Raw genomic sequence first — 26,787 nt, 5'->3', positions numbered from 1 at the left:
AGAAGAAGTGGGTGAACACTAAAACTCAGTTCTGTAGAGCCCGGGAGCTCTGAAGGACTCCAGGGGTGTCTGTATAGGGCTGTCAGCCAAAATACACTGAGCAACACAGAACAAGGAACTCCTTTTGCTTGGAGCTGGCCCCAGATGTCTGTCCACCGAGGTTGGAGACAGGTATGCAGAAAGCTTCATCAGCTCCTCCCAGCTCAAGTCCTGTTTTCCGTCTGAGTAAATTCTGTAAATATCTCATGATGTGTTTTCTCTAATTAACAAATTAATTCACACTTAAGTATACATTTATATATTTTTTCACTGTTTGGAAAGCTTCCATATTTATTATCATTGAAATAACCCCATGAGGCCATTAGGGGAAGAGTTATCCCTCCCAGTGGACAGAACAGGAAATCAGGGCTCAGCAACATCCACCTGCTGAGAACCATCCAGGCAGGAAGCAGCAGGCCCAGAACTCTGACGCTGGCTCTTCTGTCCCAAGTCTTCTGTTCTTAAAGTCTTGCGGTCTCCATTGTCCATGAAAGCTGGACAGGGTTGTAGACATCCCTCTCCTCAGTTTGGTTCAATTACTGGCCCAAGGTCACCAGCTGGCCTGTAGCAATATCTTTTCTTTTTTCCTGAGACAGAGTCTCACTGTGGAATCTCACAGCAATCTCCAACTCTTGGGCTCAAGCAATTCTCGTACCTCAGCCTCCCAAGTAGCTGGGACTACAGGCACCACCACAACGCCCAGCTTTTTTTAGAGATGGGGTCTTGCTCTTGCTCAGGCTGGTCTTGAACTCATGAGCTCAGGCGATCCACCCACCTCTGCCACCCAGAATGCTAGGATTACAGGCGTGAGTAACTGCACCCAGCCTGCAATATTCTTTCTCCAACATGGGACTACCCCACACTGAGCTTGGGTGGACAATGCTAAATACCACTCTGGTTTCTGCCCCTAAGAAACAGATTGGAATAAGCATGAAACCTTTAAGATCATTTCAAGGGCAAATGCAAGCATGCATGTAAGTGGGTGGTGTAAATCCCAGGGGAAAAAAGCAAAGTCAAAGCAGGATCTCTGTGGAATGATAGTCCTGGGCTCTGAGGGAAGCTGAGCCTTTACAGTGGCACGGAGAGAGGAGGGTTCTTTGAACAAGCAAAAAGGAAGATCCTTCACTTTCCCGTAGAGGAAGGATAAGGGCAAACTTCGTCCTCTCCTGCCCATAGATCTTATCTGGGTGGGATTGTATCAAATAAATAATGTATCAGAAGATTTCTCCCCTGTTACATTAGCCCCATCAGGAGTGAGAGCACAGTCCGGGTGTGTGATAAGTGGTAATAAATGGCAATGCTTGTCGGTGGAAATTTTTCTGGCAAATTTCCGAGCCAGATTAAAAAGTAAATTAGATTTCTTCTGAAGAGTTATTTTCAAGGGTTTTTATCCACTGACATGCGTATGTAAGATTGCAGCTTTGCCAAAGGGGAGAGAAAAAAAGCTAAAAAAAATAATAATAAAATGAAATAAAATAAAAATCAGCACGCAATTATCTGTCTGAACAAGACTATCGTTGGAAAGGCGCCTAATCAGAGATGTCTCAGATTTGCTTAAAATACAATGTGCAGTATAAAATGTATTTATAATGTGCCTCTTATGCTCCAATAAAATTGTTACCAGGACCAGACAATTGCAGGAGACAGGGGCTGTAAAATGGAATGGATCGAATCAAATCAGTTATTAATAACAGCTGGATAAAATACAGCTTTGGGGGCAGAGTGTTGTGCCCCGTTTGGTTGGTTTTGGATTTGCTTGACCAGGTCTCTTAAGTCATGTTCGTGTCACATGCCAAGGCCTCTTGCCCCTCTGTGTCTCCTCTGTGTCTGCCCCTGCCCTCAGCAGGCCCTCGTCCTCTCGCTCCTTGCACTGGTCTGCAGCTTCTTGACGGGTCTTTCTGCCTCTGTTTTTACCAACCTCTTCCAGTCCATGTTCCATACTGAACTCAGAGTGCCATCCTCTGAAAAGCATTAGCAAATCTGACTGTGCCATCTCCCTGTCTAAAAATGTAGATGTTCCATCCACATCCTAGGGGTGGAACTCCTTAGCTAGCCATGTGAAGCACCTTCGTTATTTGCACCCAGATGACATTTTGGGCCCCTCCTCTCCCTCTATGTGCTCTATACTTCCAGAATGACAGGGAACACTGCTAATCTTTTCCAGGTTACCGCCCTGGCTGCCACCCTCTCAGTAAACAATCAGTAAGTGAATAAATGATCAGAGGGGTGAAGACTCTGGATGGTGCCTCCAAGAAAGAGGTAAGAGTGAGAGCTGATTTAAGGAGAACTTTTGTGTTTTAAGACTAAGGAATTATACTATGGCCATCCTCCATCTTGGCAAGGCAGCATTGTCATTTAAGGTATTCCCTTTCTTAAAAGCTATTATAATAGTGAAGGGCGAACCAGCTAGGTCCACTCCACATAGCTACTGAATGAAATAAGTAATGTGTTGGTTAATTTTCAGTTTTCGTCAGTAGTCGTGATTCTCTCTGGATTAGGGATTATTCAAGACTTGTTGATTTCCCCTTCTTGTTCACACTCAGCTATTGGTCATTTCTGTGCTTAGAAGCAGAAACAAGGGAGTTGAAACAGACCAGCTCATTACATTTCTGATGAAGAAAATGTTGGGGGAGGTGGGGAAGGTTCTGCCTCTGGACTAGAATGAGCCTATGGGTCTAAATTTTCCATTCCACTTCCCAATAAGTCTCATGACTCCTGCTAGGGAAAAAAATGCCTCTCTTTGTCCTCCAGAAAGTCTGAGAACTCTGTAAGACTTCCCTAAATTCCTTCTGCTCAACTTTATTTACCTCTTTCTCTCCCTAGGACATTTCCAGCCTGGGGTGGTCATTTTTGAGAATTCCTTAAGTGTCTGTCTCCCTCCCCAGACCCCCATGATGGCATATTATTTTTTCTCCATATTAAAAAAAAAAAAGTAAAGAAAGAGAAACATTGGGGTCTGGTGAGGTTGTGTGTGAAAACAAGACTGGCAAGAGAGAGAGCACCAGGGAAAAAAGGAGAAGGACTAGGTCTAAATCATGCAAATTAAGTGGGTTTTGGAATTAGCTGGAGAGCCACTCATTTTCGTCCAACCCCCCATGGCCTCCTCTGGGAAGCTGGGAGGTGAAGGTGCCAAGAGGCTTTGCTCTTCCTTTTGTAATGATATTTACTTTTACCTCAAATGGCATAGATCCACATAATACCTGTGCTCAAAGACAGTCTCTGATTGCTCAGCGTGGAATGAGCTTGGCACAGGAAAGACACTCCATTCTTCTTCAGAGACCTGAAAGAGCCCAGGCCTGTGCCTGCCCCGTAGCCCTTGCTGGGCAGCACCTGTTGCGATGTGCCCAGTGTCTGCACTGCCAGGTCTGTATAGCTACATGATTTCTATTAGAATTAGGTGAGAAGTAGAAGCTTTGGGAGACTTGTTGGGGTTAGAGCCAGGGTAGAGAGAAAGGCCTGTTGCTTCCAGCCACGTTCAGCTGGGTCTGAGACTGCCCTATAAAGACTCCAGCCAGTATTTTTCCAGCAGGGTCTACCCACACAGCTCTGGCTGGAGGAGATGACAGGAAAGAAGGAATAGGACCTTCTTTTATGTTTTAAGTGACAACCCTCTATACAGATCAGCTCTCAATGACACCTGCAGTGTTTGAGCTATAAAGAAGTCATGCTCCCTGACTGTGTAGTCACATCTACCCACGGGCTCCCAAACGTGGGTAGGCCCAGTGTGGACCCACCGTGGTGTCTTGTGAGGACAGGGTGGGATTGAGCCAGCCCAGTGTCTTGGTGCAGGGAGAACTCCCAGAGGTCCTCTGAAGCCCATTTCCCACATCCCCATCAGTCATCCTCCCAGCTTTCTTTAGCTGCTATCTCTTCTGCTGGTCTTACTCTCTACCAGTGTCTGTTGTTGTCGTTTTGAGACAGAGTCTTGCTCTGTTGCCCTGGGTAGAGTCCTCTTCAGAGAACGGAAAGAGCCCAAGCATGTGCCTGGCCCATAGCCCCTGCTGGGCAGCACCTGTTGCAATGTGCCCATGACCCTACCTGAGGGCAAGGGTGTCTGCACTGCCAGGTCTGTAGAGCTACATGATTTCTATTGAAATTAGGTGAGAAGTAGATGCTTTGGGGACTTGGTGGGGTTAGAGCCAGGGAAGAGAGAATTCTCCCCACAGAATCTTGCTGTGGCATCATGGTCATAGCTCACTGTAACCTCAAACTCCTGGACTTCGGCGATCCTCTTACCTCAGCCTCCCAAATAGCTGGGACTACAGGCATGTGCCACAGGCCTGGCTAATTTTTCTATTTTTTTAAGTAAAGATGGGATCTCACTCTTTCTCAGGCTGGTTTCAAACTCCTGAGCTCAATCAATCCTCCTGCCTTGGCTTCCCCAATTGCTAGGACTACAAGCATGAGCCTTGGCCTCCCAGAGTGCTAGGACTACAGGCATGAGCCGCCCCTCCCACCTTTTCTAGTGTCTGCTTTCTTTCCTTCCTTCCTCCTCTGTTCCCTGATGACTTCCTCATCTTCTCTCAGGCCTTCTCCTCCCTCTTCCCTTCCTCCCTCCCCTCTTCTCCTTGGCCTTCCTTTCCTTCTCATCTTCACCCTTTCTCCTTGCTCCCTTACTATCATTCTGTAGACAGTGGTGGAGCACCATGTGTCCCAGGCCCACAGCTCAAGTGCCAGGGCACAAAGAGGAACAAGACCAGGCCCCATCTCAGGAACTCTGTCTCGTGTGGGAGACGGAAGGCAGAAAATAGTTGTAAAATTGTGTGACCTGCCACTGAGGTATGTACAGGGCCCTGTTGTCATCTGAAGGAAGGTAATACTAATTCTGCCTTGAGGACTCAGGGAAACCTTCCCAGAAGAGGTGATATTTGAACCAGATATGGTAGTTCTCTAAGACTAGAAAGAGATGAAAGGCTTCCCATCAGAAGGAACCTCAAGGGCAAAGATGTGAAGGCGCAATCCGCCCTGTCTTATTTGAAGCCTGGCCAGTGTGGCTGGAGCACAGGTGTGCAGAGACGGGGCAAGAACTGATGCAAACGGATTCTATATGGCTTGTGCCTGGGTGGAGGAGCTTGACTTTTCTCCTGCAGGCCATGGAAATTCTTGGAAGGTTTTCAAAACCAGAAAGGACAAGACAGTCTTCCTTCTTCTTCTTATGCTCCTCTCATTCTTCTCCATGTCAGGTTCTTGCACATCCTCCTTCCTTCTCCCCTTTCTTCCACCTATTCTCCCCTCACCTCCCTCACCTCCACCACTGCTCATTTACAGCTGTGCTCTGCCCTAGCCAACCTCTAGACTTGGGTCATCTATCTGTCCAGATCCAGTTTAGGAGCCAACTAAATTTTTGGCCAAGGCCACAGACACTTGCCTCTCTCTCTCTCTCTCTCTCTGCCTTCTCCTGCCTTTCTTGATGTCTTTGTCTTGTCCTCCTTTCCTTGTTATCCCCAGTTCCTGTCAGTCACTTTCTTCTCTGGGCTGAACAGAGGCAAAGTCTTAGGTACACAGAACGGAGTTGGAGTGGCCTCCTGTACCTTTCAGCCTTGTAGACCAGATGCTCATTAAGAACCAACCTCTCTTGTTCGTTGATCTTAGTCTTTAAAGGTTGAAAGATACCTTAGAGATAATGTTAATATTTATGCCCATACTCTTACCAATGCCAGTACCAATCCTGACACCAAAATCTGTGCTAACACAAACACTAAGACACTTTGTACAGTGTCTTTCAGGGTAGACACATGCCATTGAGTGGCAATACTCATTAAAACTCACAATCATGTCAAAAAATGTTTGCAAAATACCTATTCTTGGCTAGATATTTTGTGAGATGAGATGTTCATATACATGCCGGCTACTTTAATGTTCATAAAACCTTATTAGATATGCATTTATTACTTTCATTTCATACTTAAGAAAACCAAGGCTCAGAAAGGTCAAGTCACTTAACCAAAATTATACAGCAAGTAGAGAAAGAGCTTGGTTTTAATCTAAGATTTGTGACTTCAAGCCCAGGGCTCTAGTCACCACACCTACGATAATAGGCATTTTCCTTATCCATATTTTACAGATGGTAAGAACTGCAGTCCTATAGATTAAGGAACTCTGACTCTTTCATGATACAGGTAAACAAAGTGAGTCTGAGGGGCTTTCCAATACAAGTCATAAAAAGCTAACACCCAAGTAATGTCCCAGAATGACAGCCTAGCTTCTTCTTTCTCTGAACAGTTGCCTGGTCTTCTATTCCTCCTGTGATCATGCTGCCATCCCAAATCAGTGTCAAGGGACAGGCAGATCTGGGGGAGAGAGTCAAGGTCATTGGGGGCAATGCAGTGGGAAAGGGGCTTTTGGGTTCATCTGTCACTGTGACAGCCCCATGTGTCTATTAATCAGAATGCTCATGGCTCCCCCCGGGCAACTCATTATTCCTTTCGATATGGTTGCCTATGGAGCTGGAGCCCAGACTCTCTCATGCTGGCAACAGAGGACCTGGTACAGCAGCAGAGTCCATGTGCAGTCCCCGGCTCCCTGAGGAACCTTGCAGCTGGGGCAGCCAAAGGGTTTGTGCTAACTGGCCATTGTTCTGAGATGGCGACTTATCCATTCTTCTGTTGGTATGGCTGGGAGGGAGGGAGGTGAGCTGCCTGCATGGCCAGCTTGTTAGCAGGACTTGCTCAGAAAACTCAGCTTGTATGAAGCTGAAGATGACCCTGTAGCTGGGACGAATCAGAACAGATTGACTAAAATTCTGGATTTGGATCACCACCACTAGGAGCTGAGAAGGATAGAGTGGTTTAAGACTCAGATCCTGCCACCCAAGAGCTTACAGTTGACACAGGCTAGCAGAGAGGCTAACTATATTCATTACTCAGAGCTTTTCCTATATAGTGATCAAGAACCTTGCGAGGTCATTTATTTAAGAAAAACCTGATGTTTGCAGGACAGTATGGTGCAGTTAGAAGAGCCTGGTCAGTTTTGTGTTATGGTTAAAAACACAGTTTCCAGTGGAGACCTGGTGGTGTGGCCTTGGGCAAGTTCTATGACCTTTCTGACTTTCATTCTCCTTATCCCCTCTCACAGGGCTGTTGAGATAGTAAAAAAGACAAAACAAACCAGTACTTAACCCTGCTTCAAGTAGTTATGAGGCCTACAGAGTAACCAATAGCTACTATGGTGTTGGAATCAGAGGGGCCTGATGCACATCCCGGCTCTGTCCTTACTCCAGGTTTTGCCTTAGGTAAGTGATGCACTTGTCCTCTCTGTAAGATGGGATAATTTCTTCCTCCTAAGGAGATAAACTATGTAAATTACCTGGCACATAGTAGAAGCTCAACAAATGGCAGCCATTATTAGACCTCAGCAGAGGTAAGAGTTAGATTAACCTCAGTTGTGGCAGGAAATGAAATAACTGTTAGGTTTGAATGTCCTTCTGGAAATTAATTTCTAAAACTTATCATGACTATTACTTTAATGAAAATGAAATGTCTTACTTAAAGGCAAATGATTAGTTCTGCTAATAGAAAGGTAAAAAGAATCTTAATCTATGAACTTTTTAATTGTCCTTTCTGACTAAGATATTGGTGAGGGTTACACACTGCCAGAAATCTGAGTATGTTCCCCAGTGAATTCTCTTTTTATCTCCTCCTAAATGGGTCTTCCATTCATAGAGCTCTGAGTTGAGGGGGAATGGAATCTGTCCTGCATCACTTCCTTAAAGCATGAGCAGTGAACAACCCTTTAATCTTGCCAAAGGTATATGCAAATTTAAAATAGGCTTTATTATGACCACTTTCACTCTCATCTCCTTTAATCCATTCTCCATACTGCAGTCAAAGTGAACTTTTAGAAACACAAGACTCATCATTTTTCTCCCCTGCTTGAAACTAATGATTTTCCATTGCTCTTAAGACAATGTCCAAATTCCTTATAAAGGTTTATAAGGTCCTCAGTTATGAGGCCTGCGTAGGCCTGTAGCATCATGTCTTCCCCTTCACCCTCAGTCCAATCCCATCCCACCTTCACTACTTTTCTTTTGGGAATATCCTAGGACTCTCCCAATTTCCAGCATTTCCACATATAGTTCTCTTTGACCAGAATGGTGTCCACTTAATTAACCCCTATTTATCCTTCCAATCTCAACAGTCTTTCCTTTGGGAGGCCTTCCCCATTTTCTTACACTGCCTTTTTGCTTTTTATAACATTAGGATAGTCCAACTAATCCCCAGCTCTAAGAATATAAAACATGTGTAAATATTATCTCTCTCTCTCTTTTTTTTCTTTAAGACAGCCTCAAGCAGTTGCCCTGGTTAGAGTGCTGTGGCATCATAGCTCACAACAACCTCCACCTTGGGCTCAAGTGATCTTTTTACTTCAGTTTTTTCTATTTTTAGTAGAGACTAAGGGTTAGGGTTAGGCTCTCCCTTTTTGCTCAGGCTGGTCTCAAACTCATGAACTCAAGCAATCCACTTGCCTCAGCTTCCCAGAGTGCAAGGATTATAGGCATGAGCCACCACACCCAGCTGCATCTCTCTGTCTTGAGAAGCTTTGCAGACTATGTGGTGGATTAAGAGTATGATGGTTTCAGTACATCTCTTTCTGTATCACACTCTTTGTAATGTGTCTTTGAAGCTACCCCATCAAGAAATAGAGTCTAGGGAAGGGTAAAAAAAAAAAAAAAAAAAAAAGAAAAGAAATAGAGTCTATTTTTTCTCCTCCTTGTTTTGGTCTTGCCTTGTTAGCTTCCTTGGCTAGTAGAATGAAGCAGAAGTACTGAGGAAGTTCTGAGCCTAGACTTTAAGAGACTTCACACATTTCCATTAGTTCTCTAGGAACTCTACCAATTTGCCAAGTAAACAAGTCCAGACCAACCTGCCAGGTGAGAAACCAGTCACCCTTATGTCCTAGCCAATATTCTTTTAACCCCCAGAAGCAGAGCTGCCTAGTAGATTAACTGACTGCAGATACATGAACGAATTCAACCAAGACCAGAAGAATCACTCAGCTGAGCCCAGCCAAAATTGTCACTCCATAGAATCACGAACCAAATCAATAGTTAGTACTTTAAGCCAAAGAGTTTTATAGTCATTTGTTAAACAGCCTGAACTAATACAAACCTGGTGTGAGATAGAATTTAAAAAATATGAGCAAATAAATAAGCACAATACAAGGTGGTGTGTCCTGAGTCTGCTGAAAATAAACAGACCAACATAAAAGTACAAAGGAGTGAAAGATTGCTAAGGACTGAAGTTATTCGCAAAATTAATGATTAATTAATTCCATTATTATGGTCATAAGTTTCCTAAAGACATGAACTGTGTCTCAAATTATTTTGTCTTTTCTGTAATACCTAGCATAGTATAAGCTACAACATTCAATTAAAAAGGTACCTGTTCAGTGATTATTTATTTATATATTTATTATTGTTGGGGATTCGTTGAGGGTACAACAAGCCAGGTTACACTGATTGCATTTTTTAGGTAAAGTCCCTCTTGCAATCGTGTCTTGCCCCCAGAAGGTGTGGCACAAACCAAGGCCCCACCCCTCTCCCTGCTTCCCTCTCTCTGCTCTTCTTTTCCCCACCCCTCCCTCCTTCTTTCTCTCTCTGCTCTCCCCTTTACCCACCCCCACCATGACCTTAATTGTCATTAATTGTCCTCATATCAAAATTGACTACTTAGGATTCATGCTTCTCCATTCTTGTGATGCTTTACTAAGAATAATGTCTTCCACTTCCATCCAGGTTAATACGAAGGATGTAAAGTCTCCATTTTTTTTAATGGCTGAATAGTATTCCATGGTGTACATATATCACAGCTTGTTAATCCATTCCTGGGTTGGTGGGCATTTAGGCTGTTTCCACATTTTGGTGATTGTAAATTGAGCTGCAATAAACAGTCTAGTACAAGTGTCCTTATGATAAAAGGATTTTTTTCCCTCCTGGGTAGATGCCCAGTAATGGGATTGCAGGATCAAAGGGGAGGTCTAGCTTGAGTGCTTTGAGGGTTCTCCATACTTCCTTCCAGAAAGGTTGTACTAGTTTGCAGTCCCACCAGCAGTGTAAAAGTGTTCCCTTCTCTCCACATCCACGCCAGCATCTGCAGTTTTGAGATTTTGTGATGTGGGCCATGGTATCTCAGGGTTGTTTTGATTTGCATTTCTCTAATAGATAGGGATGATGAACATTTTTTCCTATGTTTATTAGCCATTCGTCTGTCATCTTTAGAGAAGGTTCTATTCATGTCTCTTGCCCATTGATATATGGGATTGTTGGCTTTTTTCATGTAGATTAATTTGAGTTCTCTATAGATCCTAGTTATCAAGCTTTTGTCTGATTCAAAATATGCAAATATCCTTTCCCATTGTGTAGGTAGTCTATTTGCTTTGGTTGTTGTCTGTGATTTTTTTTTTTTAAGGTAGAAACTTTATTATTTATCTTTTCAGTTTCATGTCTCCAGCACATGAACATTGCCTGGAACACAGGAGACGCTCAGTAAGTCTCATGAATGAATAAATCAGTGACTGGCGGCATCTGGGCACCGTGAGTCTGGGGAGATAGGACTCCAGGCATCTCTGGCTGGTGGGAACTGCCTATCATCACTCCTATGAAGATACCGGGAGTCAGCGAGAGACTTCTGGACCCCAAGAGGAGGACTAAAACAGTGGAAAACCGGCAAGTGGTCGCGTGTGTTCAATCCGTCTAAACCCGCCCACAACTGTAAGTTCAGTAGCAGCGAGACTGCAAACCAGAAAGGCCTTACCTGTGAACTGTTTTGATGTCCTTGGACTTGGCACTGAGTTGAACTGCCTTGGGGAAGGCCTGAGCGGGAGTGCGGAGAACTTTGGCCGTTGTCTAGGGCCCCAGTCTGAGCCGCTGAGCCAGACGGAGCTAATAGTGTTTGGTGGTGGGACACACGGATCCATTGTCAGTGATCTGCCCCGGCAAGCTCCGCCCTCAGGGTCGCAGAGCTAGAAACGGGTGGGAGCTGGTAACCCAGCAACCAAGTAGCCTAAAGGTGGGGTCTGAGCCGCCTTGCAGCCCTAACCCTCAGGGGCAGAGTGAGACCGGTTTTGGCACACTGAGTAAGTGGATAGCCACTTCAGCAGCGATTCCAGCGAGAAAGCTGGGAAAGCTTCTGCTCAGCAAGTTTTCAAGTTCAATGTGCCTTTTAAGTAGGCTGAAGAGAGATTTAGGGTGTCTACCTGCTGGGGTTTGAGAAATCAGCAGCCTCCAGTCGTATCAGAACTGTGACTAACATCTCATACCCCAGAAGACCACGTGTTGCCCAGACAATATTCAATAACATATACAAACTGCTTTGTTTTTGGTTGTGTATTTTTTTCTTTCTTTTTTTTTTTTTTTGTTTGGTTGTTTTTTTTGTTTGTTTATTTTGACGTTGCTGATGTTCTTTTGTTTTTTTAATTTCAATATTTTCCACACAGATCCCTTTTTCTTTCTCAATTTTCCTAGTTTATAATTTCCCATTGTGCCTTTTTTAATAACTTCAACTTCATTTTTGCTAGTGTTTCTACCGATATAATTTGGTTTTTCACCCAATTTTATCACCATAAAGTTTTCTGTTTGCTTCTTTTGGTTTGATTTATAGCATTTTTGTCTTTCCTCTCTACTTGGTGGAGGTGGGGTACTGTGTCTGATCAGGTTAGCAAAGAGCTGCTGACCTCAAGGGAACCACGCAACTGGGCACCCCCAGAAGGTGGGGTTTTTTAAGGTTGTGTCAAAGTACCCTACTGTACACCTATATTGCCCTGTCTCCCTCTTTCTGTGCCTCTCTTCTTTTTGTCAATATTCCTTATACCCACGCCCTCTCCTTTCTCTATCTTTCTTTTTTTCTTATCACTCAGTCCTCCTTTCTTTCACCCCCTTTTTTTTGCTCTTCAACCTTCTCACCCTTCTGGTCCTGTAACCCTTAGTCCACAGGCACAAGAACTTAAAGAGCAAGAGGAAGTGAAAGGAAAATTAGGGCAAGGAAACAGATAATAGAAATCAGTCATGAGGAAGAATCAGCAGAAAACTCCAGGCAACATGAAGAACCAGTCTAGAACAACCCCACCAAGGGACCATGAGGTAGCTACTGCAGATGATTCCACCAGTATAGAAATGTTAGGAATGACAGAAAGGGAATTTAGAATACACATGTTGAAAACAATGAAAGAAATGATGGAAACAATGAAGGAAATTGCTAATAAAGTGGAAAATAACCAAAAGGAAATCCAAAAACAGAATCAAAAAAGAGATGAATGATATGAAGAATATAAAAAGGATATAGCAGACCTGAAGGAACTGAAACAGTCAATTAGGGAACTTAAAGATACAATGGAAAGTATCAGCAACAGGTTAGACCATGCAGAAGAAAGAATTTCAGAGGTAGAAGACAAAGTTCTTGAGATAACTCAGACAGTAAAAGAGGCAGAAAAGAAGAGAGAGAAAGCAGAACGTTCACTGTCAGAATTATGGGACTTTATGAAGCATTCCAACATACGAGTTATAGGAATTCCAGAAGGGGAAGAAGAATGCCCCAGAGGAATGGAAGCCATACTAGAGAATATTATAAAAGAAAACTTCCCAAACATCACCAAAGAGTCTGACACACTGCTTTCAGAGGGATATCGGACCCCGGGTCGCCTCAACTCTAACCGAGCTTCTCCAAGACACATTGTGATGAACCTGTCCAAAGTCAAGACAAAAGAAAAGATTCTGCAAGCTGCCAGGAGTAAGCGCCAGTTGACCTACAGGGGCAAATCCATCAGAGTGACCGCAGACTTCTCTAATGAAACTTTCCAAGCAAGAAGACAATGGTCATCTACCTTTAATCTACTTAAACAGAACAATTTCCAGCCCAGAATTCTGTACCCTGCTAAGCTAAGCTTCAAAATTGACGGAGAAATCAAATCATTTACAGATATACAAACATTGAGGAAATTCACCACAACAAGACCAGCTCTACAGGAAATACTTCAACCTGTTCTGCACACTGACCGCCACAATGGATCAGCAGCAAAGTAAGAACTCAGAAATCAAAGGACAGAACCTAACCTCCACACTGATGCAAAAGATAAAACTAAGCAATGGACTCTCACCAAATAAGACGAATAGAATACTACCACACTTATCAATTATCTCAATAAATGTTAATGGCTTGAATTCCCCACTGAAGAGACATAGATTGGCTGACTGGATTAAAAAACACAAGCCATCCATTTGCTGTCTGCAAGAAACACACCTGGCTTCAAAAGACAAATTAAAGCTCCGAGTCAAGGGTTGGAAGACAATTTTTCAGGCAAATGGAATTCAGAAGAAAAGAGGAGTTGCAATCTTATTTTCAGATACATGTGGATTTAAAGCAACTAAAGTCAAAAAAGACAAAGATGGTCACTTTATATTGGTCAAGGGAAAACTACAACAAGAAGACATTTCCATTCTAAATATTTATGCACCCAATTTAAATGCTCCCAGATTCTTGAAGCAGACCTTACTCAGTCTGAGCAATATGATATCTGATAATACCATCATAACAGGAGACTTTAACACACCTCTTACAGAGCTGGACAGATCCTCTAAACAGAAATTAAACAAAGATGTAAGAGATTTAAATGAGACCCTAGAACAATTATGCTTGATAGACGCATATAGAACACTCCACCCAAAAGATAAAGAATATACATTCTTCTCATCACCCTATGGAACATTCTCCAAAATTGATCATATCCTGGGACACAAAACAAATATCAACAGAATCAAAAGAATTGAAATTTTAACTTGTATCTTTTCAGACCATAAGGCACTAAAGGTGGAACTCAACTCTAACAAAAATGCTCAAGCCCACCCAAAGGCATGGAAATTAAATAATCTTCTGTTGAATAACAGATGGGTGAAGGAAGAAATAAAACAGGAAATCATTAACTTCCTTGAGCATAACAACAATGAAGACACAAGCTACCAAAACCTGTGGGATACTGCAAAAGCAGTTTTGAGAGGAAAATTCATCGCTTTAGATGCCTACATTCGAAAAACAGAAAGAGAGCACATCAACAATCTCACAAGAGATCTTATGGAATTGGAAAAAGAAGAACAATCTAAGCCTAAACTCAGTAGAAAAAAAGAAATATCCAAAATCAAATCAGAGATCAATGAAATTGAAAACAAAAGAATCATTCAGAAAATTAATGAAACAAGGAGTTGGTTTTTTGAAAAAATAAATAAAATAGATAAACCATTGGCCAGACTAACTAGAAATAGAAAAGTAAAATCTCTAATAACCTCAATCAGAAACGATAAAGGGGAAATAACAACTGATCCCACAGAGATACAAGAGATCATCTCTGAATACTACCAGAAACTCTATGCCCAGAAATTTGACAATGTGAAGGAAATGGATCAATATTTGGAATCACACCCTCTCCCTAGACTTAGCCAGGATGAAATAGACCTCCTGAACAGACCAATTTCAAGCACTGAGATCAAAGAAACAATAAAAAAGCTTGCAACCAAAAAATGCCCTGGTGCAGATGGCTTCACTCCAGAATTCTATCAAACCTTCAAGGAAGAGCTTATTCCTGTACTGCAGAAATTATTCCAAAAAACTGAGGAAGAAGGAATCTTCCCCAACACATTCTATGAAGCAAACATCACCCTGATACCAAAACCAGGAAAAGACCCAAACAAAAAGGAGAATTTCAGACCAATCTCACTCATGAACATAGACGCAAAAATTCTCAACAAAATCCTAGCCAATAGATTACAGCTTATCATCAAAAAAGTCATTCATCATGATCAAGTAGGCTTCATCCCAGGGATGCAAGGCTGGTTTAACATACGCAAGTCCATAAACGTTATCCACCATATTAACAGAGGCAAAAATAAAGATCACATGATCCTCTCAATAGATGCAGAAAAAGCATTTGATAAAATCCAGCATCCTTTTCTAATTAGAACTCTGAATAGTATAGGCATAGGTGGCACATTTCTATAACTGATTGAAGCTATCTATGACAAACCCACAGCCAATATTTTACTGAAGGGAGTAAAACTGAAAGCTTTTCCTCTTAGAACTGGAACCAGACAAGGTTGTCCTCTGTCACCTTTACTATTCAACATAGTGCTGGAAGTTCTAGCCAATACAATTAGGCAAGACAAGGAAATAAAGGGAATCCAAATGGGAGCAGAGGAGGTCAAACTCTCCCTCTTTGCTGATGACATGATCTTATACTTAGAGAACCCCAAAGACTCAACCACAAGACTCCTAGAAGTCATCAAAACATACAGTAATGTTTCAGGATATAAAATCAATGTCCACAAGTCAGTAGCCTTTGTATACACCAATAACAGTCAAGATGAGAAGCTAATTAAGGGCACAACTCCCTTCACCATAGTTTCAAAGAAAATGAAATACCTAGGAATATACCTAACGAAGGAGGTGAAGGACCTCTATAAAGAAAACTATGAAATCCTCAGAAAGGAAATAGCAGAGGATATTAACAAATGGAAGAACATACCATGCTCATGGATGGGAAGAATCAACATTGTTAAAATGTCTATACTTCCCAAAGCTATCTACCTATTCAATGCCATTCCTATCAAAGTACCTACATCGTACTTTCAAGATTTGGAAAAAATGATTCTGCGTTTTGTATGGAACCGGAAAAAACCCCGTATAGCTAAGGCAGTTCTCTGTAACAAAAATAAAGCTGGGGGCATCAGCATACCAGATTTTAGTCTGTACTACAAAGCCATAGTGGTCAAAACAGCATGGTACTGGCACAAAAACAGAGACATAGACACTTGGAATCGAATTGAACACCAAGAAATGAAACTAACATCTTACAACCACCTAATCTTTGATAAACCAAACAAGAACTTACCTTGGGGGAAAGACTCCCTATTCAATAAATGGTGTTGGGAGAACTGGATGTCTACATGTAAAAGACTGAAACTGGACCCACACCTTTCCCCACTCACAAAAATTGATTCAAGATGGATAAAGGACTTAAATTTAAGGCATGAAACAATAAAAATCCTCAAAGAAAACAAAGGAAAAACACTGGAAGATATTGGCCTGGGGGAAGACTTCATGAAGAAGACTGCCATGGCAATTGCAACAACAACAAAAATAAACAAATGGGACTTCATTAAACTGAAAAGCTTCTGTACAGCTAAGGACACAATAACCAAAGCAAAGAGACAACCTACACAATGGGAAAGGATATTTGCATATTTTCAATCAGACAAAAGCTTGATAACCAGGATCTATAGAGAACTCAAATTAATCCACATGAAAAAAGCCAACAATCCCTTATATCAATGGGCAAGAGACATGAATAGAACTTTCTCTAAAGATGACAGACGAATGGCTAACAAACACATGAAACAATGTTCATCATCTCTATATATTAGAGAAATGCAAATCAAAACAACCCTGAGATATCATCTAACCCCAGTGAGAATGGCCCACATCACAAAATCTCAAAACTGCAGATGCTGGCGTGGATGTGGAGAGAAGGGAACACTTTTACACTGCTGGTGGGACTGCAAACTAGTACAACCTTTCTGGAAGGAAGTATGGAGAAACCTCAAAGCACTCAACCTAGACCTCCCATTCCATCCTGCAATCCCATTACTGGGCATCTACCCAGAAGGAAAGAAATCCTTTTATCATAAGGACACTTGTACTAGACTGTTTATTGCAGCTCAATTTACCATTGCCAAAATGTGGAAACAGCCTAAATGCCCACCAACCCAGGAATGGATTAACAAGCTGTGGTATATGTATACCATGGAATACTATTCAGCCATTAAAAAAAAAATGGAGACTTTACATCCTTCGTATTAACCTGGATGGAAGTGGAAGACATTATTCTTAGTAAAGCATCACAAAAATGGAGAAGCATGAATCCTATGTACTCAATCTTGATATGAGGACAATTAATGACAATTAAGGTTATGGGGGGGAAGCAGAAAGAGGGACGGAGGGAGGGGGGTGGGGCCTTGGTGTGTGTCACACTTTATGGGGGCAAGACATGATTGCAAGAGGGACTTTACCTAACAATTGCAATCAGTGTAACTGGCTTATTGTACCTTCAATGAATCCCCAACAATAAAAAAAAAAAAAAAATAAGTGACTGGCTTAATGAATACAAAATGTGTATTTATTTGTGAGTGCCTTTCCAGGGGACCCAAGGCAATCTTTATAGTTATGACAAGTGAGGAGAAAAGAGCAGAAACCTGGATAGTGGCAGGGCCAACCATTTCACCTGAGTCCATTCTGTCATACGTAACTGCTCCAAAGCAACCAGATGGAATATTTGCCCTTGTTGTCTTGCTTCCTTTTCAGTTTTTTACCACACCTTCTTTTTTCTTATCTCTATTTTTCTGTTTCTTTGTCCTCTGTTTCTCCTGTCCTCCTCATCCTTTCCAAGTTAGCAACTTTAATATACAGGGGGTCCATAAAGTTCATGTGCAATTTAAAACACTGTGCAATTTAAAATTGCACACAAACTTTATGGATACTCTGTATAGTGGTGATCAAGTTCACAAGTAGGGGAGATGGGGAGTGGCAGGGGCAGGGCCTCTGTGGGAGGTGAAGTGAAGGTGAAGGTTCTTTATTCTCAATTTCTTTTCTTCTCTCTCTCCCTAAAATGCCAAATAATGAGAAAACATGGGGGCAAAATAAAAAGGATTTATGTGGTCTGCCCACCCATGATTGACATCATCTGGGCCATCTTCCAGATTTGAGATTGTCACGGGCGTGCAGTCTTCTTGAGGTCTACACCGTGTGCCTCTGTACCCTTCTAGAAACTAAATAACTGCATCCCTTTCCTGGTGGCATGAAGCCAGCCCTTAGGTCAGAATGTGGTAACTTTTGAAGGTAACTTGTCCTACTCACACCCCATTTGCACATTTGCATAATTTACATCTGTCCTCTCCATTTTGGCTCTGTTTCAGCTCTCCCCATTTAAGAGCACTCTCTCTTATTTGGAGACAGTCTATTTCTACCTCTTGAAACCTTCCTTCGCCTCCTGTAAGTTCTAGGCTTACTCTGTGTTACTCATTGGACACTTGCCATACAACAAATAATCTCATGACATTTCTTATTTTAAATACATGCTCCTAGAAGGAAAAAAATAGTCTTTCTTTGCATGACTCAGAGCACTGAGGACAGCCCTAGACATATAACAGGAACTTGACATTCCTTTTTTGCTGAGTATATGAGTGCATGACCCATTGCTGAGAAAGCCTTATATCATTAAAAAGTTACTTTTTAATAAGCACTTACTATGTACCAGATACTGAACTGGCACTTTGCACAGGCTGTGCAACTTAATCCTCATGATAGCATTGTCAGCTGAGCACCATCATGACCTTCACAGCCAGCAAGCAAGGGTACAGACATTCGATTCCAGCCAGTCCGTTTCAGAAGCAGCCATTCTTCGGCTTCCAGAAACATGAAAGTTGTAGCAACAGTTAGGCCTTCCCAGGGGAAACAGAAAAATATGGACTATTTCTCCTTCATAAAACGCTCCAAATAAATGGGGTGTATTTCATGGAAAAATGTGTTCCTTTGTGATGTCTCTGGGCACATCCCGTCACCTGGTTACTAGCTATCTGTAATTACTTCATGTGCATTCATTTTGTTTACCTAAAAAGGTCATAATAACTAGTCTATACGTGTGCTAGTTACCAGTTGGTACCAGGTATCAGGCAGTATGTTAAGCACATTCAATATTTCATCTAATCTATCAACAACCCTAAATATTGGTGTTATTTCTACTGGGCAGATAGGAAACTAAGATCAGAGAGGTTAAGCAACTTCCCACACTCATGGAGAGAGTGAGTTTAAAGCTTCTATCTGAATCCCCATCTCTTCTACTAAAAGAAAAGTGTCCTCTTGGGCGGTGCCTGTGGCTCAAGGAGTAGGGCGCCGGTCCCATATGCCGGAGGTGGTAGGTTCAAACCCAGCCCCGGCCAAAAATCACAAAAAAAAAAAAAAAAAAAAGTGTCCTCTTAATTACTAAATGGTGGGATTTCAAATTTCTGTGTGCTCAAGGATCTCCTGGGGAGTAGGGCACCGGCCCCATATGCAGGAGGTGGCAGGTTCAAACCCAGCACCAGCCAAAAACTGCAAATAATAATAATAATAATAATAATCTCCTGGGGAACTGGTTAAATGACAATTCTCCAGGCCCCACCTGCAGGGATTCCCTAGTTGCTATTCATGCTGGTGTCTAGAATCTTCCTATTTGGCAGACCTTCCAGGACTGCACACACCGTACCAATTTCCCTCCCTTCTATAAAGGCTCAAAGTAGAGTATATGGCAGGCTGCTCCCCGCTGTTGGTTTCAGCAGCTGGCCGTGCCCCCGAGGCAGCATGCAGGTGCCTGACTTGGCCTGCCACCATGATCTGCATGTCAAATGCCCATGGCTTTTTCTTAAGAATCCTGTCATTAATGGCCCTTTTGCTGTCCTGATTTGGGTGGCCTGCCTGGAAACCTTGGAAACCTTTTTATTCTTACCCCATAAGGTATATCCAGATCTAAATTCCAGCTTCATCTTCCATCTCCCTGGATTCCATGCTGTCCCCAGAGCCTCTCTGAAACAGCCACACAGGCAAAAAACCATTCCCAAGGCTCAAAGCCATAAAACAAGGCTGTAGATTTCCACAATATCTTCATTTCTTCCTCGAGAGAAATTACTTCTTGGTTCTAAGAAAAGTATTAGGGGGGGAATTTATACAGCGCCCCTATAATTTCCTTTTGTTTTTCCGCAGAAAGTGGAAAGGTGGTTTGCAAGATTTCTATAGAACAGTCTATCCTGTTGTTAATTCAATGAATTCAAGCAAGAGTGTTTGCTGCCTTCTTGCCCCCAGGGACCTCATCGTTGAATTTTGGAAGAGTCTCACCTGTTCCATTACAAGGCTACTTTTCCCATCCTTACCTGTGTATTCTCTGGGGACCAGGGAAATGGGTGGCTCGTTCCCTAAGGGGGATTTATGACTGTCCCTTTCAATATTAATGCGACGCCTGGCAGATGCAAAGTCGAGCAGCTCAGGTTTGTTACACATCGCAGAGTGGGCCATGACTTCTGTGAATAACAGGAATGAGGTGAAATGTGAAGTCAGGCTGGCACCAAGGAAGGTGCATGTGTTTACTAGCACACCTGAAACCTCTGCCCCTCTGGAGAGAGTGGTCTTAATAGCAAATAATTTTACTCAAGCAGCGAGCAGCGCAATGGCTTTGGACACTTTTATAGAGACGGTAAGACATGTTTGTATTACAGTGGTGACTGCAAAATAGTTTTTTGGTGACTGGTTTAGTGTTATCTCAAGTAATTCAGTTTCTTTAAATATGCCTAGGCCACTGCCAACTCCCATATTAGAATGCCAAGGGTGGAGAACTACTGGGCCAGATCCATCGTGCTGTGACCATTTATTTACCCGTTCGTTCAGAAATATTTATTTTGCCTCTATGTTGTAACAGTCACTGCTAAAAGCTAAAGCAAAGGGCATGCATAAACCAGAGCTCCCACACTTAAGGAACTCGCAGTCTGGTGAAGGAGACGAGGAGTCACAATGCAACGCGCTGAACACTGTTTATAAAACGTGCAGAGTATGCTCTAATAGCCCAGAGCAGAAGAGAGGCCTCAACCCAAGTGGAAGGTGGGAGAAGGAGGGGAGAGGTCAGGGAAAATTTTCTGAAGAGGCCACTGGAATTGAGTGTTTATATGCGAAGGGTATCTGGAGAGAAGGAAGTGGGGTGATAAACCAGGAGGCAGAGAGACGATTAATGGCCTCATCTCCAGTTGTCTGTCAATCCTTGACAGTTGTCCAGGTTTTACCACCTGTCAGCTAAACTTAATTGAGAGAAATCTCTCATCAAGAGGTTAATTGTGACACAGATTCCCATATCCGGGGGAAAAATCCATCACCTGTGCAGACGGCTTCTTTTTTGGCATCTGGAACAGTCCTGTCTGTTAGCAAAATGTAGACATTTGCAATTGAGTTATTTCTAGTCACCTGGTTCTTTCCTGAATTCTTATCTTTCTTCGAATATCCTCGCTCTATATTTAAAATCTCTCTTGGCATGCCTTTCCACATGGACTGAGGCTGTCTCCATCTCTCCTGGACCCCTATTTCCCTGGCACCCCAGTCCTGAATTGAAGGTGTTCTCAAGGACAAGAGTAGAGCAGAATTCTCAGCTCTGAAAGTAAGAAATTCACCAGGCATAATTCATGACCACCTGCCCCCTGCAGTTACAGCCTCCTATTATTTCTGTATTTCTCCAATGCCAAAAAGGACCGAGCCTCCCTTCTCTCCTTTCCCCCACTTTGACCCCTGAGCCAGCCTCTCTTTGGGATCCCTCCTACCTGCAGCTCCTCACCGTGTGTGCTTCTCTTTCTTCCCAGCTTCTCCCACCCTCCCCTCCATAACCCTGATCTCTTTTGCTTTCCCTTGTCCTCAGATGCTGAATTACATGTGGGCCTTGGCTTTGGAAGTTCTGCAGGGAAGGGGCCGGTCAGCCTGGCATCTGCAGGACTGTGAGCAGAGTCAGTTTCTAGAGTGAAAGTGTAAATGAATTCATGAAGGGGCCAGTGAGCAGTAGGTAAATCAAGGAACCAGCAAATTTTATGGGAATTTATATGAAACAGTCCCAAGGCTGGGATCTTGTGAGCCACATGAGTAAGGCCTGCTATTTGATCTCTGGGGCTAATGGCAGGGGATTTTTGTCCTGAGTGTTTATTTTTGTCATTACCCTGTAAAACCCACTGGTATATAAGGCTCAGAACCCAAGAGAAGGCTTTTGTACGATCCTGCAGAGCAGCCAAGGACATCCTGGGCAGCAGCACTGATTTCTATAGAACAGTCTATCCTGTTGTTTAAACCTGAATGGGGCTTTTAAGATGGCGTGGAGACCATGTGTAGGGGCAGGTGTTGCTGGGAAATGAAGTTGTTAAGTTCAATGACTTTAGGGCATCCCAGAAAATTAGAGAGTGCTTTCACTGAGGCCACAAATAGTGTTGGCAAGTTTAGTTTTTCTTTTCCCTTTGCTTTACTTTTCTTTTTTCTTTTCTCTTTTGACAGAGTCTCAGGCTAGTGTGCCGAGGCATCAGTCTTACTCATAGCAACCTCAAACTCCTGGCTTCATGTGATCCTCCTCGCTTAGCCTCCTAGTAGCCTCCTAGTAGCTGGGACTTCAGGCATGAGCCACTGCACCGGATCAATGTTGACGGTCTTAGACTGTGGGTACTTGTATGTAGGACATACCGGGATAGCTAAGTTTGACCATCGTCTGGGGGAGCAACTAAACTAAATTGGGCTACAGACCTGTGCTCCAATCTAGTTCTGAACTCAGCCTGGTCTGAGCAGATGGTCACCTTTTCTCTCCACTTTCACCTCTACCGATCCATCTATTGACTAGTTTATGCTGGAGCTTTAATGCATTTTCTAGCTTAAGTGATTATGAGCATGCATGAGCCATAACTGGTTTGTATGCAGAACTGGTTCCTTCAGGCTGGTTTCTTAACTCCTCTGAACACTCAGTTTCTTCAAATGAAGATGAGATTGTGGAGTCACATGCGAAGCCCTAGGTACAGTGCCTGGCTGGGCATAGCTGCTTACCCAGTAGCACTTAGTGGGTTCCAGGTGCCACATCAGAACAGGGCTGACACTCACTGGGAGTTGACTTGAATTTTAGTTTGATTTCAACGTACTGAGTAACTACCATGCACTAGGCCTGTGCTAGTGCCAAGGGCACAAAGACCAGTATGGCACAGGCTCTCTCTCAGGAAGCTCTCAGAGCTGGGCGGGGGGGTCGCATAGTGAGCACTGTAAGGGGGGGTGCACAACACATGTAGGAGTGTGAGGAGGGGGGCAGAGAAGGCTTCATGGAGAAGGTAACAACTGAGCCAGTCTGAAGCACCCTGGGAACACCTGTGCAGAGCTGTCACCCCAGTAGTGTGCTACGAGAATGTAGATTGGCAAAGGGATCCAATGGTCTCAGGTGGAGGCTACTGTGCTGCTGCTATAGGAAAAAATAGCCTCTCCTTGGGTCAGGCTCACACAGTGAAGACCCCAACTTGCAGCTATTTGACACTCCCCTTGCCTGTCATTGACAGCCCATTGGCAGCTCTTCCCAAGGAGTTCAAAACCAGCCTGAGCAAGAGCAAGATCCCATCTCTACTAAAAACAGAAAAATTAGCAGAGCATTGTGGTGCCCATCTGTGGTCCCAGCTACCCAGGAGCCTGAGGCAGGAGGATCACCTGAGCCCAGGACTTTGAGGTTGCAGTGAGCTATGAGGACGCCACTGCACTCAACCTGGGGTAATGAAGCAAGACTCTGTCTCAAAAAAACAAGAAAGAAAGAAAAGAAGAGCAAAAAGGACATGGAATGGAAGGAAGATGGACTAAAATCTGGGAGGGGTTGGAAGTGGCATGTTCTGAACTCAGCCTGGTCTGAGCAGATGGTCACCTGTTCTCTCCACTTTCACCTCTACCAATCCATCTATTGACTAGTTTATGCTGGAGCTTTAATGCATTTTCTAGCTTAAGTGATTATGAGCATGCATGAGCCATCATTTTGATTAGCCCAGGAAAGCCCAAAGTATGACCTCCATCAGGTCATTTCTCCCAGACTGTTTCTCCATTTTTAAGAGTGGAATTTGGGTGACAATTATCTCTCTGGATTTATCCATTTCTAATGTCTAGGGCTGGATGGATTTGAGTTTCGGAGAGCTGCAGGTCCCAGGGGAACGCAGATCCAGAGGGAACCCTGGAAAGGATGAATAGTTCAGGGATGATTTGACCACTAGGGGAGCCATTGAGCAACACCACACCCATGGCAGAGAGCCAGATCCTCTTGCAGGAGGCCTAGTTTCTATTTTGCACCAAGTCACCCTGTGGTTTGGTGCAACCCTGGGGAGTGAGAGCATTTTCTTGAGTTTACAGGGTGCTTCATCTGACACTCAGTCTGGACCTGACTCTTGTTACTCGGGTCTGTGTCCTCCAGCACCTGGCACCATGCTTGGCACAGTCTTAACTCCATAAATGTTTATTCTGTGAGCTGAGCTGAGCTCCCCGACCTCCCAGGGAGCCAGGGAGAGATAGCAAATGGGGACAGAGTACCCTCTAGTTTTGCCTCCTGGATGTCTCTGCAATAACTAATCTTATCCATGACAGCTGATTGTTACTAGTCTTTCTCTCAGAAGTTAAACTTATTTCCCAGTCTGTGGCCACCTCCCTTGACCCCTGCATACTGACCACACTTCCTCTTGGCTTGGAAAGGAGCCCCATCTTCCTCCTCACATTGCCTTCTTTGTAGCAATGGCAGGGGGAGAAAAGGGTTTGCAGTGTGAGCTAACTTGTCAGAATTTACCTTCAGCTATTTTCGTGCTTCCTAAGTTCGGGCAAGCCAGGCTCCAGAGCTGTAGGGTGAGATGCAAAAGTCAGCATGGGTCAGTCTCTCAGAGGAGGCAAATCTTGGCCATTTCATTATAGGAAAGAGAATCTTCTTTCCTGAGCTGGCAAATGGAGAGGTAAAAATTCTACCCCAAGGAGAGAAAACAGTTGACCAAACCTCTTTGTTGGGGTACTTGAATTCAGAAAGGCTTAATGGCATCTAGGATGATAACCCTGTCCCCCAGCAATGATGACCAGGGTGCCCTCTCACTTGGAAAGTCCCTGACCTCTATTACAGTGAAGTAGCTTTTGGTAAAATTTCACATAAAATATACATCAGACTATATTCCCAAAAGGCAGCCAGATAGAGTAAAAAGAGCATGGAATTTAAAGACATAAATTTAACTTCTGGATCTATCCCTTCTTAACTCTGAATCTCTTCCCTTGTCTGTCAAAGCAAAAGAGCTATCTTAAAATGATTCTGAGGATGAAAGGAGAGTATTCCTTGATTATTTCAATAAACATTTATTAAGCACTGCTTTTATTAATCAGGAAAAATAACTCTTCCTGCCTCACTAGGTGAACCTCAAAGTCTCTGTGGAGCAATATAACAAAAGTCTGAAAATGTTGATGGAAGTTGATTGGAGTCCTTCTCCATGCAGCGGCTCGGGGACCCAGGCTCCCCTCCATTTTGTGATGATCCCCTCTCATCACACCCTGCCTCTTCCATGCCTCGGACCACAAGCGACATATCACTTCTATTCATGTCCTATTCATCAAAATGTACTCATCTGCTTCCAATTTAGCTCCGAGGGGGGCTGGGGAATGTTTCCATATTTTATCTCAGGAAGAAGGAGCAGTGTGGAGAGCAAGCAGCATTGTCCCTGTCCTAGGCATCTTATGAACGTGAGGAACTGTTCTGGCTGATGGGACACAGCGATGAGTAAAACGGAGTCACTGTCCTCCAGGAGTACATAGTCCAGAGATGAATGTGTGAACATGCTTAGCTCTTAAATATAAATTATCTAATTTTCTTACTGTTTCTCTTATCCATATTTATTATATTCTAAATATTCTGTGTTCTTAAGACTTTATTTTATGCCCATTAGTTTCAAGGGTGTTATCCCTGAGCCCGGGTATGGACAGCAAGTTTCTAGGGCAGGGTCTCCATCTTGGTCACCTGCCCGGCCCCCTTGTAATCTGATGTCGTACCAGACACAGGCGGAGCTCCTTTGCCCCAGGTCGTTGTTGAATTTGAGTTTTATGTTTGCATCTCTTTGTTTCCCTCTTTATTTCTCCCCTCCCTTTGTTCATGGCTTCTTCCCCAGGGCCACCATCTTCTCTGGACAGACCACCACAGGCTAAAAATGAAAAGACACCTCGTTTTTCAATCCACCCTCTTTTCTAACATGTCAGGCCTTGATGTCAGACACTGAAGAGCAGAGAGGAGTCACGTCCATCCTTTCTCTCTCCTTTTTCTGCCCGACTCTATCTCCTGGGACAAAGCAAAAGCTGGCCTCTGGGAAAACTGCCCGAGCCTTGGGAAAAGACAGCTGTCAACAGAGTTGACCAGCAGGGACTGGAGAAGCCAGAAGTAAACAAGTCAAAGGGTGCCAGTGACGGACACAGAGGGAGTCTGCGGTCAGCCCAGAGAATGGCCCGAGGCCACCTCTCTGGAGTCCCTGCCTCTGAGGTCGCCTCAGACACCCCTCCTCCACCCCTCCAGCCCCTCCGACAGAGCCCAGTTCCAGCCAGGGCTCGATGCTCTCATCATCCCAGCAGCTGGGTCCTGCCATGTTGGTGAACAATAAGGGATTCAGGCTCCCGTGTTCATCATTACCCCGCACCTTTAATCAGGAGTGTTATCCGCAGCTCCTGCCCAGGCCTCATTTAGATTTCTTGTTTGTATCAATAATACCCTTTTAATATGCTAAATGAGCGAGCAAATGAGCCTTCCTCCACTTGCTAGGTTTTTAAAAACATCTCTTCTTTAGTGGATGAAGGTCATTCTTTTGGCAGATTAATACTTAACTAGGAGGCCCTGTTTATTGTCTGGGGTCACTTCCGCGCTGTCACAGCATATTAAAGAGCACAGGATTGCCCACGCCAGAACAATGCAGCTAGGTGGGGGACGCGGGAGGGGCCGCCCCTTGCCCGATTCCCTTCCCTGGTTCTCATTTAAACTCCATAGCCGTTATTAATACTTTAATTTGTAGTGCATTAATGAATTCTAATCCCCATTATATGTTGAGCAAATGGGCCTTCAACAGGCTCGGTGCAACCCGAGTGAGTCCTGGCTGCCGGTTAGGCAGACACACTCGTGGCATTAGTAGGGCAGGGAACTGGGGAGCTG

At 43.6% G+C, this 26,787-nt stretch overlaps 1 long non-coding RNA gene across 1 annotated transcript; it reads left to right on the top strand.

The window, feature by feature from the left end:
- Positions 1 to 2,200: 2,200 nt before the first annotated feature.
- On the top strand, positions 2,201 to 25,402 carry LOC128589240 (uncharacterized). The gene is made up of 3 exons (XR_008380871.1): positions 2,201 to 2,298; positions 7,114 to 7,270; positions 25,014 to 25,402. It is a non-coding gene; the product is annotated as an uncharacterized LOC128589240 (long non-coding RNA).
- Positions 25,403 to 26,787: the final 1,385 nt, after the last annotated feature.

This window comes from Nycticebus coucang, chromosome 6 (assembly GCF_027406575.1).
Source record: "Nycticebus coucang isolate mNycCou1 chromosome 6, mNycCou1.pri, whole genome shotgun sequence".
NCBI lineage: Eukaryota > Metazoa > Chordata > Mammalia > Primates > Lorisidae > Nycticebus > Nycticebus coucang.
The sequence above is the reverse complement of the archived record's forward strand: the minus strand, read 5'-3'. Positions and strand labels throughout refer to the sequence as shown.